Source organism: Palaemon carinicauda, chromosome 10 (assembly GCF_036898095.1).
Source record: "Palaemon carinicauda isolate YSFRI2023 chromosome 10, ASM3689809v2, whole genome shotgun sequence".
NCBI lineage: Eukaryota > Metazoa > Arthropoda > Malacostraca > Decapoda > Palaemonidae > Palaemon > Palaemon carinicauda.
In genome coordinates, this window is record NC_090734.1 from 151647734 (window position 1) to 151660233 (window position 12500).

The 12500-nt window shown below is 34.5% G+C and overlaps 1 long non-coding RNA gene across 3 annotated transcripts in view; it reads right to left on the bottom strand.

Annotated features, from left to right (window-relative positions):
* The window catches only part of LOC137648866 (uncharacterized), a 127422-nt gene that overhangs the window by 53420 nt on the left and 61502 nt on the right, over positions 1–12500 (bottom strand). The gene's annotated exons all lie outside the window — the stretch shown is intronic.

The following is a 12500-nucleotide window of genomic DNA, read 5'->3' on the forward strand; positions in this document are numbered from 1 at the left end:
TAACAGGTCTATAATTGCTTGCCTCTAGTCTTGATCCACTTTTGAAGATAGGGGTTATATAAGCTAATTTATGTTTAACATATATCTCGCTCATATCTACACTCTGTCTTAGCAGTATTGCAAGCGGCTTCGCTATAGTGTTTGCAGTTTTTTTTAACAAAATCGCTGGAACTCCATCTGGTCCGGCTGCCGATCCATTTTTAATTTCGTTTATAGCCGTGACAATATCTGCTTCATTAATATCTATATCCGTTAGATATTCAACATTTTCTTCTCTCATTTCTGTTTCATTATTCTCATACGCAATTCTTGGCGTGAACTCACTCTTATATTTTTCTGCTAATATGTTGCATATTTCCTTTTTTTTCATTCGTTATCCGTCCTTCAATTCTTAGAGGGCCTATTTCTATTCTCCTTTTATTCATCTTTTTTGCATAGGAGTAAAGTACTTTGGGGTTTCTTTTTATATTTTGAAGTGTCCTTTCTTCTAAGTCCCTTTTTTCATTTTCTTTCGACTGTATAATCTTTTGTTCTGCATTTTCTATCTTACATTTTATTTCCCTCATTTTCCACACATTTTTTTCTTTTGCAAGATTTTTCTTCCACTTTTTAATTTTCTGAAATAAGATCCTTCTGTCTCTTGGTATGCACGTCTTTTGTTTATTGTTTTTTTTCGGTACATACTTTTCAACAATTTTCTCCAGTATTTTGTACAGTATATCCGTATTTACCTGTATATTATCACTTATAAATACATTTTTCCATTCTTTATTCAGTTCTTCATTTATTTCTGACCATTTTATATTCTTACTGTAAAAGTTATATTTTCCATATCCTTCCCAAAGTTTTGTGCTTTTATTAATTCTGTGATCACTTGCTTTGGAATGAACTATCAATTCTATGACATTGTGGTCTGAAATTCCCGTGTTATACACTATTATTTCTTTAACATAATTCACCTCATTCACAAATACTAGATCTAGGACATTTTCCTTTCTTGTTGGAATGTGGTTTATTTGTTGCATATTATGTTCTAATAGCATATCTTGAAGCTTTTCAAATTGCCTCTTATCTTCTGCGCTACTATTACTCTCTTTTTTATATGTATACATACAACCACTTTCTTCTATCCGTTCTTTCCAATCCACGAAAGGAAAGTTAAAATCTCCGGATAGGAGTATATTCCAGTCTTTATGGTTTCTACATATATCATCTATTTTCTCTATTATTATGTCAAACTCCTTAGTATTTGGGGGTCTGTAAACTACAATATTCACTAGTTTTTCAAATTCAAATTCTACCGCAATCAATTCACATTCTGTGTTGCTGTATTTTTCACAGACTTTTCCTTGATTTATGTCTCTTCCATATATTGCGGTTCCCCCTTGATTCCTATTTTTTCTGTCTGATCTATAAGTTTGGAAACCCTTTATCTGGTCATCACTGCCAGTCTCTTGGGAATACCATGTTTCACTTATATTTAATATATCTATTTTTTCAATTTGGGTTAGTTCTTCTAGGAACTCTATTTTCCTTTTAGAGTTACTCGTGACTAAACCCTGTGCATTCATCACTATTATGGTTTGTGTTTCATTCCCATTATTTAATATTGGTAATAATATGGATTCTCCCATGCTTCCTTCCTGTTCTGATATGATGTTCTTTTCTTCATTTCTCGGAATTCTGCCATTAAAAAATCCAACTTTTCCATAATATTTGTTCTTTCGCCTTCATACTTATTTTTGTGTGTAAACCTGCAATTATCCCCATATCTGCACCAACCCCTGGCATTATAGAGAGAGAGAGAGAGAGAGAGAGAGAGAGAGAGAGAGAGAGAGAGAGAGAGAGAGAGAGAGAGAGAGAGCTCCAGCACTAATTGCATAACAGAATAATTCGTTTAAAGGCCACTCATGAATGGCAGAAGCAAGGGACAGTGACATTGCCCTGTCAAGCAGTAGACTGACCATATATACATAAGATCAGCGCCCAAGCCCCCTCTCCACCCAAGCAAGGACCAAGGAAGACCAGGCAATGGCTACTGATCACCCAGCAGATAGACTTTTAGGTACCCACAAAACACCCCATCCTTAGCTCACAAGGTTGGTGATGTTGCAGCGACCAAAGAAACTACCGAGTTTGAGCGGGACTCGAACCCCAGTCTGGTGTTCATCAGTCAGGGATGTTACCGCATTGGCCACTTAATGCATTATGTAGGTAGACTCGTCGAAACTTAAGATTTATTAGTCTGTTTATTGCCAATCTATATTCCGTATCAGAAGTGTCAGTCGACTGGCTGAAGCTCAAATAAAAAGCGAACTTCATAGAGAGGGGGAAAGGTCAAGAACTCAAGACCCCCTGAAATTAATGATGAAATAAACTTGTTCATGCTATGAAGTGGGGATTTTGTAATGTATCTATTCTTCAATGACACGGGTTAAATTTTGTAATGCGTTTAATAATAAATATGTATTATCTTCAATGAATGAGTTAGTGTCATTGTGTATCTCGTTTTAATTATATTGCCGAGTGCTCTAAATGACATGGTTGAGTTTTTGTAATATGTGTCATCTTAAATGACATGGGCAGGTTTGGGTAATGTGTCGCGCCTTAAATATCATGGGTGGATTTTTAAATGCATCATCTTCAATGATATGGGTGCTTTTTTTTTTTTTTTTTTTTTTTTTTTTTTTTTTTTTTTACTGTCTCATCTTGAAGAGCCCATAAAAGGAAATCTGAAACTGACACTAATCTAGCTGTCCGAGGATTTACCTGGTGAGACATCGTGGCATGGTTGGTTTCGACCTGGCCTTTCATTAGAAGGGGCTAGCGTTCGATCCCAAGTATGAGGTAGAAATTTATTTCTATTTGAACACGATGTTGTGTTGATATTTATCCATATTGACTCATTAGGGGTAATTTGAATGAATTACTACCAATTGTGTCACGTGGTGGCCCGGGGAAATCTGGTAAAACTCGCTGGTAAAGAGACTGATGTCTCTCCAGGTAAATCCTCGGACAGCTAGATTAGTGTCAGGTTCAGATTTCCTTTTATGGGCTCTCGTGGCATGGTTGGTTTCGACCTGACCTTTTATTAGAAGGGGCTAGCGTTCGATCCTAAGTATGAGGTAGAAATTTATTTCTATTTGAACACGATGTTGTGTTGATATTTATCCATATTGACTCATTAGGGGTAATTTGAATGAATTACTACCAATTGTGTCACGTGGTGGCCCGGGGAAATCTGGTAAAACTCGCTGGTAAAGAGACTGATTTCTCACCAGGTAAATCCTCGGACAGCTAGATTAGTGTCAGGTTCAGATTTCCTTTTATGGGCTCTCGTGGCATGGTTGGTTTCGACCTGGCCTTTCATTAGAAGGGGCTAGCGTTCGATCCCAAGTATGAGGTAGAAATTTATTTCTATTTGAACACGATGTTGTGTTGATATTTATCCATATTGACTCATTAGGGGTAATTTGAATGAATTACTACCAATTGTGTCACGTGGTGGCCCGGGGAAATCTGGTAAAACTCGCTGGTAATGAGACTGATGTCTCACCAGGTAAATCTTCGGACAGCTAGATTAGTGTCAGGTTCAGATTTCCTTTTATGGTCTCTCGTGGCATGGTTGGTTTCGACCTGGCCTTTCATTAGAAGGGGCTAGCGTTCGATCCCAAGTATGAGGTAGAAATTTATTTCTATATATATATATAATTATATATATATATATATATATATATATATATATATATATATATATATATATATATATATATATATAAAATACATACATATATATGTGCGTATACAATAAATGAATATATATATGTATATATATATATACACACACACACACATATATATATATATATATATATATATATATATATATATATGTCATCATCATCATCATCATCACCTACGCCCATTGACGCAAAGGGCCTCGGTTAGATTTCGCCAGTCGTAGTTTTAACTCAATACTTCTCCGAGACTCATCATCTCCCACTTCACGCTTCATAGTTCTCAGCCATGTAAGCATGGGTCTTCTAACTCTACAAGTGCCTTGTGGAGCACAGTTAAACATTAGGCGAAGCAATCTCTCTTGGGGAGCGCGAAAGAGCATGCCCAAACCATCTCCATCTACCCCTCATCTTGATCTCATCCACATATGGCACTCGCGTAATATCTCTTATAGTTCCATTTCTAATGCTGTCCCACCATTTTACTTCCAATATTCTTCTGAGGGCTTTGTTCTCAAATCTGCTAAAGATGTTGTAGATTGTTTCATTGCCATACTACGACTCATGTCCATACAGTAACTCGGATCTCACTAGACTGATATATATATATATATATATATATATATATATATATATATATATATATATATATATATATATATATATATGTATATATATATATATATATATATATATATATATATATATATATATATATATATATACATATATATATATATATATGTATATATATATATATATATATATATATATACATATATATATATTTATACATATATATCATACGCCTTTTAATGGACGGGGTAGCACCTGGATACTTTAGCTTACATTTTTATGTGTCTTTTGGACTGATGTTGATAGGATACTCCTTCTCTATTGACCCTATCTGCTAGTATGTTCCGGTCGCCGTTGCATCTTGGGGAATTTGTAAGTAAAAGTAGATCAAAAGTAGCCCTAAAAATAATCAAAACTACAACTAACGCCAGATTCAAATATATTGAAAAGTTAAATAAAGACAAAAATAAAAGAAATGGTCTGTATTTTATCTGACCGGAATGATGGGTGAATGAAGAGTGAGGGCGGTTAGCTAACTAACCATAGTAGGGAAATTTTCAAATTCCAAAATAGTTACAAAAATACTAATTATATAGATTAATGAATAAAGAATAAATCTTTCACGAATATTCGGTTTATCATCATATTCCCCTTAATAGAATACTGACAAGTCGCCCCCACTCTAATTAATCACATACTAAGTTAATTAGTGAAACTTATGAGCGCCGGAGTGAGCCAGTTCTGATTGAAAATGATCTCCGGGGAACAAGCAGTTGACGAAATTAATGATATTATCATAAATTGTTATTATCATAAGTTGGTCTTGTAGCAGTATATTTTGGTTCCTTGGTGCGTGTTTTCAATAGAAAGAATATTGGATTCATTAAAAAAGCTTCAGATTCATTAGGAGATTTAAAATAATCACTGTGAGTCTATATTATAATAATTAATGATGAAACAATCCTTCATTCCTTACACGCACTCTCAGTATTAATTATGTGAACCTGACATTTTCCCCCCAAACATGTATATATAAATTACATACTGCACATACAGTACATACACACACACACCAACACACACACACACACACACACACACACACACATATATATATATATATATATATATATATATATATATATATATATATATATATATATATACACACATTTATCTATCGGCTATACATATTTATCTCTATCTATCTACTGTATACATAAACATGTATACATAAAATTATACATTCATTTATGAATATAAAATTACACTTGCATATATATACACACACATATATACAGTATATATTTTTATATATATATATATATATATATATATATATATATATATCAGTATGTATATATATATATATATATATATATATATATATATATATATATATATATATATATCAGTATGTATATATATATATATATATATATATATATATATATATATATATATATATACATATATATATATATATATATATACACAGTATATATATATATATATATATTATATATATATATATATACACAGTATATATATATATATATATATATATATATATATATACTGATATATATATATATATATATATATATATATATATATATATATATATATATATCAGTATGTATATATATATATATATACAGTATATATATATATATATATATATATATATATATATACACAGTATATATATATATATATATATATATATATATATATATATATATATATACTGATATATATATATATATATATATATATATATATATATATATATATATATATATATATATATATTAGATATGTTCAGTTATATCTATTTATATATAGATACACATTTCCGTATAAAACACAGAAATACATGATAGCCAAATTAAAAAAAGTTTAAATATATTTACATATTTACAATATATAAGTGTGTCCATTATATATATATATATATATATATATATATATATATATATATATATATATATATATATATATATATATAGCGGAATGAGTTCTGGAATTATTTAACTAGGTGTGTAGAAGGACTGGGTAGAAGGAATTATGTAGTTGTTATGGGTGACTTAAATGCTAGAGTGGGCGCTGGAGAGATAGAAGGTGTCATTGGTAAGTATGGCGTACCAGGTGAAAATGAGAGTGGTGAGAGACTGGTAGACATGTGTGTTGAACAAGAGATGGTAATAAGTGCTAGCTTCTTTAAAAAGAAAGATAAAAATAAGTATACATGGGTAAGAGTGGCAAATGGAAGAGTAGTAGAAAGGGCATTAATGGATTATGTGTTGGTAACTAAAAGAATGTTTGGAAGATTGAAAGATGTGCACGTGTTTAGGGGTATGGCTAAAGGTATGTCTGATCATTTTTTTGGTGGAAGGAAAATTAGTTGTAGCAAAAGAGTGGGGGAATAGAGTAGGTGGATGTAAAAGGGAGGTAGTGAGGATTGAAGAGCTAATAAAACCGGGGGTAAAAAGTAAATATCAGGAAAGGTTGAAAATGGCATATGATGAGGTGAGAGTAAGAGAAACTGGTAATTTAGAGGAGGAGTGGAAGTTAGTAAAAGAAAATTTTGTTGGGATTGCAAGTGATGTATGTGGCAAGAAGGTTGTTGGAGGCAGCATGAGGAAGGGCAGTGAATGGTGGAATGAAGGAGTGAAGGTGAAAGTGGAAGAGAAAAAGAGGGCTTTTGAAGAATGGCTGCAGAGTAATAGTATAGAGAAGTATGAAAAATATAGAGAGAAAAAGATGGAAGTAAAGCGCAAGGTTCGTGAGGCAAAGAGGGCAGCTGACCTGAGGTGGGGTCAGGGATTGGGTCAGTCATATGAAGAGAATAAGAAGAAGTTTTGGAAAGAAGTGAAGAGAGTAAGGAAGGCTGGCGCAAGAATTGAAGAGACAGTGAAAGATGGAAATGGAAGGTTGTTAAAAGGAGAGGAAGCAAGGAAAAGGTGGGCGGAATATTTTGAAAGTTTACTGAATGTTGAGGATAATAGGGAGGCAGATATAATTGCTGTTCCAGGTGTTGAGGTGCCAGTGATGGGAGATGAGAATGAGAGAGAGATAACAATAGATGAAGTGAGGAGAGCACTAGATGAAACGAGAGTAGGAAAAGCATCTGGTATGGACGGTGTGAAAGCTGAGATGTTGAAGGAAGGGGGTGTGACTGTACTTGAATGGTTGGTGAGATTGTTTAATATGTGTTTTGTGTTGTCAATGGTACCAGTAGATTGGGTTTGTGCATGTATTGTACCACTATATAAGGGTAAGGGAGATGTGCATGAGTGTTGTAATTCAAGAGGTATTAGTTTGTTGAGTGTAGTTGGAAAAGTGTATGGTAGAGTATTGATTAATAGGATTAAGGATAAAACAGAGAATGCAATCTTGGAAGTACAGGGGGGTTTTAGAAGAGGTAGGGGTTGTATGAATCAGATTTTTACAGTTAGGCAGATATGCGAGAAATATTTAGCAAAAGGTAAGGAGGTGTATGTTGCGTTTATGGATCTGGAGAAAGCATATGATAGAGTTGATAGGGAAGCAATGTGGAATGTGATGAGGTTATATGGAGTTGGTGGAAGGTTGTTGCAAGCAGTGAAAAGTTTATACAAAGGTAGTAAAGCATGTGTTAGAATAGGAAATGAAGTGAGTGATTGGTTTCCGGTGAGAGTGGGGCTGAGACAGGGATGTGTGATGTCGCCGTGGTTGTTTAACTTGTATGTTGATGGAGTGGTGAGAGAGGTGAATGCTCGAGTGCTTGGACGAGGATTAAAACTGGTAGGCGAGAATGACCATGAATGGGAGGTAAATCAGTTGTTGTTTGCGGATGATATTATTATTATTATTATTATTTGCTAAGCTACAACCCTAGCTGGAAAAGCAAAATGCTATAAGCCCAGGGGCCCCAACAGGGAAAATAGCCCAGTAAGGAAAGGAAAGAAGGAAAAATAAAATATTTTAAGAAGAGTAAAATTAAAATAAATATTTCCTATATAAACTATGAAAACTTTAACAAAACAAGAGGAAGAGAAATTAAATAGAATAGTGTGCCTGATTGTACCCTCAAGCAAGAGAACTCTAACCCAAGACAGTGGAAGACCATGGTACAGAGGCTATGGCACTACCCAAGACTAGAGAACAATGGTTTGATTTTGGAGTGTCCTTCTCCTAGAAGAGCTGCTTACCATAGCTAAAGAGTCTCTTCTACCCTTACTAAGAGGAAAGTAGCCACAGAACAAATACAGTGCAGTAGTTAACCCCTTGAGCGAAGAAGAATTGTTTAGTAACCTCAAGTGTTGTCAGGTGTGTGAGGACAGAGGAGAATCTGTTAAGAATAGGCCAGACTATTCGGCGTATGTGTAGGCAAAGAGAAAGAACCGTAACCAAAGAGAAGGATCCAACGTAGTACTGTCTGGCCAGTCAAAGGACCCCATAACTCTCTGGCGGTAGTATTTCTGGTAGCAGACACAGAAGAGAAGCTTGACCGATTAGTGACAGAATTTGGAAGGGTGTGTGAGAGAAGGAAGTTGAGAGTTAATGTGGGTAAGAGTAAGGTTATGAGATGTACGAGAAGGGAAGGTGGTGCAAGGTTGAATGTCATGTTGAATGGAGAGTTACTTGAGGAGGTGGATCAGTTTAAGTACTTGGGGTCTATTGTTGCAGCAAATGGTGGAGTGGAAGCAGATGTACGTCAGAGAGTCAATGAAGGTTGCAAAGTGTTGGGGGCAGTTAAGGGAGTAGTAAAAAATAGAGGGTTGGGCATGAATGTAAAGAGAGTTCTATATGAGAAAGTGATTGTACCAACTGTGATGTATGGATCGGAGTCGTGGGGAATGAAAGTGATGGAGAGACAGAAATTGAATGTGTTTGAGATGAAGTGTCTAAGGAGTATGGCTGGTGTATCTCGAGTAGATAGGGTTAGGAACGAAGTGGTGAGGGTGAGAACGGGTGTAAGAAATGAGTTAGCGGCTAGAGTGGATATGAATGTGTTGAGGTGGTTTGGCCATGTTGAGAGAATGGAAAATGGTTGTCTGCTAAAGAAGGTGATGAATGCAAGAGTTGATGGGAGAAGTACAAGAGGAAGGCCAAGGTTTGGGTGGATGGATGGTGTGAAGAAAGCTCTGGGTGATAGGAGGATAGATGTGAGAGAGGCAAGAGAGCGTGCTAGAAATAGGAATGAATGGCGAGCGATTGTGACGCAGTTCCAGTAGGCCCTGCTGCTTCCTCCGGTGCCTTAGATGACCGCGGAGGGTAGCAGCAGTAGGGGATTCAGCATTATGAAGCTTCATCTGTGGTGGAAATGTGGGAGGTTGGGCTGTGGCACCTTAGCAGTACCAGCTGAACTCGGTTGAGTCCCCGATTTAGGCTGAACGAACATAGAGAGTAGAGGTCCCCTTTTTGTTTTGTTTCATTGTTGTTGTCGGCTACCCCCCAAAATTGGGGGAAGTGCCTTTGGTATATGGATGGATATATATATATATATATATATATTTGTATAAATACATACATACATACAATACATACATATATACCGCGTGTATATATATATATATATATATATACATATATATCAAGTAGACACCGTGGTTGAGTGGTACGATGCTCTACTCTGAATTAATATGTTTGCAGACTGTGGTATTAGGTGGCTGGCTCCCAAAATACAACCCCCCCCCACCCCCGCATTGTTATCGACACCAGTGTCAGCCGAGGTCATGAAAAGGTTACGAGTAGTTTTCTCCTCCATAAAAAGACTGTACTTTTCTTCTAACGAGAGAGAGAGAGAGAGAGAGAGAGAGAGAGAGAGAGAGAAATAGCTTGTGTTAGCAAACCTCTACGATTTAACTGAAAATATTTTTGATGAAAATTTATTCATCAGTTTTAACAGTAACAGTACTAGGAACCAACTTATAAGATTTAAGTTTAGATGAGAGAGAGAGAGAGAGAGAGAGAGAGAGAGAGAGAGAGAAAGAGAGAGAGAGAGAGAGAGAGAGATTAAAGTATTAGTATGTGACGCACGCAGGAAAGTGAATATTCTCTTCTTGACAATCGTAAAAACATTTCCAATATGTCACTCGACCAATGTACTGGAACAGAACTCCCATTTTTGCATTTTTACAAGTTCTGAAGGTTCCTCTGGACGATTAAGGCAGCAGGTGGCTCATTTATCTAGCTCGAACATATCCTTTTCTCTTATTCTCTCACCGTTATCTCTACATTAAAGGGGTCGGTTGCCTAAAGCCCCCAATCCAACGACTTCCCATCAAAGGCGCCCTCTATCACCAAACCTCTTCTTTCCATATCATTCTTCATATTATCTCGCCATCTAATCCTCTGTCTCCCTCTCGATCTGCCAACCCCCCCCCCCCCCCCTTTACAGGTTTCTCCCAAAACCTTCTAACTCCCTCCTCACCATTCATCCTCAATACGTGTCCACATCCTATGAATATATAGTTTTTCCGTTAAGTTTAAATTGTTTAAATGAAAAAATTTTGAAATAGCCATTACAAAACTAAAAGTCAGAAAATCTCAGTTTGTATTTTGACAGATTAACTTCAATATATATATATATATATATATACATATATATGTATATATATATATATATATACATATATATGTATATATATATATATATATATATCTGTGGAAGTGTGTACACATCCGCTGGATCTTACTTACGAGTTAAGAAAGATTACGATTATATTGAATGACACGTACATGACACATAAAAAGTACACTCATACTGGTTGTTACTTTCAGAACATGTAAATGTACACTTATGTTGGATATTACATGCTAGACAAATAGAAGCAAATAGATATCTAATGCCTCATAATTGAAAAATAAATGTGTATACTTATGCCAGAAGTCACATACCGTACAAATTATTTCTGAAAATACGCTAATTCGTTGTCCCTGCTTTTCTTTCAAATGGCAATGTGGTTAACGGCTATAAACACAGGATTTAGACTGCAGGATAATGTCAAAGAATCTCTCATTCGAAATTCATTCGAAATAAAAGGAAAATGTTCAACTGATGGGTGTTGATTATCAAGATGATGATGATGATAATAATAATAATAATAATAATAATAATAATAATAATAATAATAATAATAATAATAATAATGATGATGATGATGATGATACGAAACACAATTTTATAACTTGGCTGCCAACATGATGGATAACAGAAAAAAAGTCAGCATCGGTCCTGAACAATGAAAATGGAAATTGTTGGAAAAGGACCAATATTGGATCTAAACTTTAAAAAAGGTTCCATAAGCTTTTGGGATGACAGAAGACATTGGCACTGGCCTTTTAAAGAATAAAAATAATATACGAGGAACTTCGTTTTGAAAAAGGAGTCAACATTTACACTGGGCTATAAAAACCTCCAATATTAAGAGTAAATATACGAGGTTGCAAGTTTGCCTAAATGAACAAGTGCAAATTTGAGGTATACTTTGAATTTAAGGAAAGAAATAATGGTTGCTTTGGTGGAAAATCTGGTGGTAAGAAGCCTTAACTACCAACCAACCTGCCTTGGTAAAACAGTCTTCAAGTTGGCACTGTGTAATCTCTCTTAATTAAGAAAACTATGAAATTATAATACACAAACTTTATGAGCAGAAACAATTGATAGAGTATGTCACACTTATAATTGAACCTATAATGTGTACAATTTGCTCTAAAAAAAGTATACCAATAAATAATTTCATAACAATAGTGATAAAAAAAAGCAATGAAGGGAATACTCAATTTTGAGATATTCTGAAATTACCATAATTTCTAAGTAATGAAGCAGGAGATGATGAATGGAGAAGTACTGAATTAACAGCTCAAGATAGAGATAACTGGCTTAATCTAACAGAGGCCCTTTGCGTAGGAGATGATGATGGTGATGATGATGATGATGAAGTGTCACAATTATAAAGTGATTGTGTATCCCGTAAAAATAATAACTTTTAAGAGAAACAAAAATAATAGTAACTCAATAATAATACTAGCAATACTTCCTCTGGAAATATTTACTAAACGATGATTAATAAAATTTGTTGGAAACTGAAACTTATGATAATAATAATAATAATAATAATAATAATAATAATAATAATAATAATAATAATAATAATAATAACGGAACTTATTACTTCAGTAACGATAACACTAACC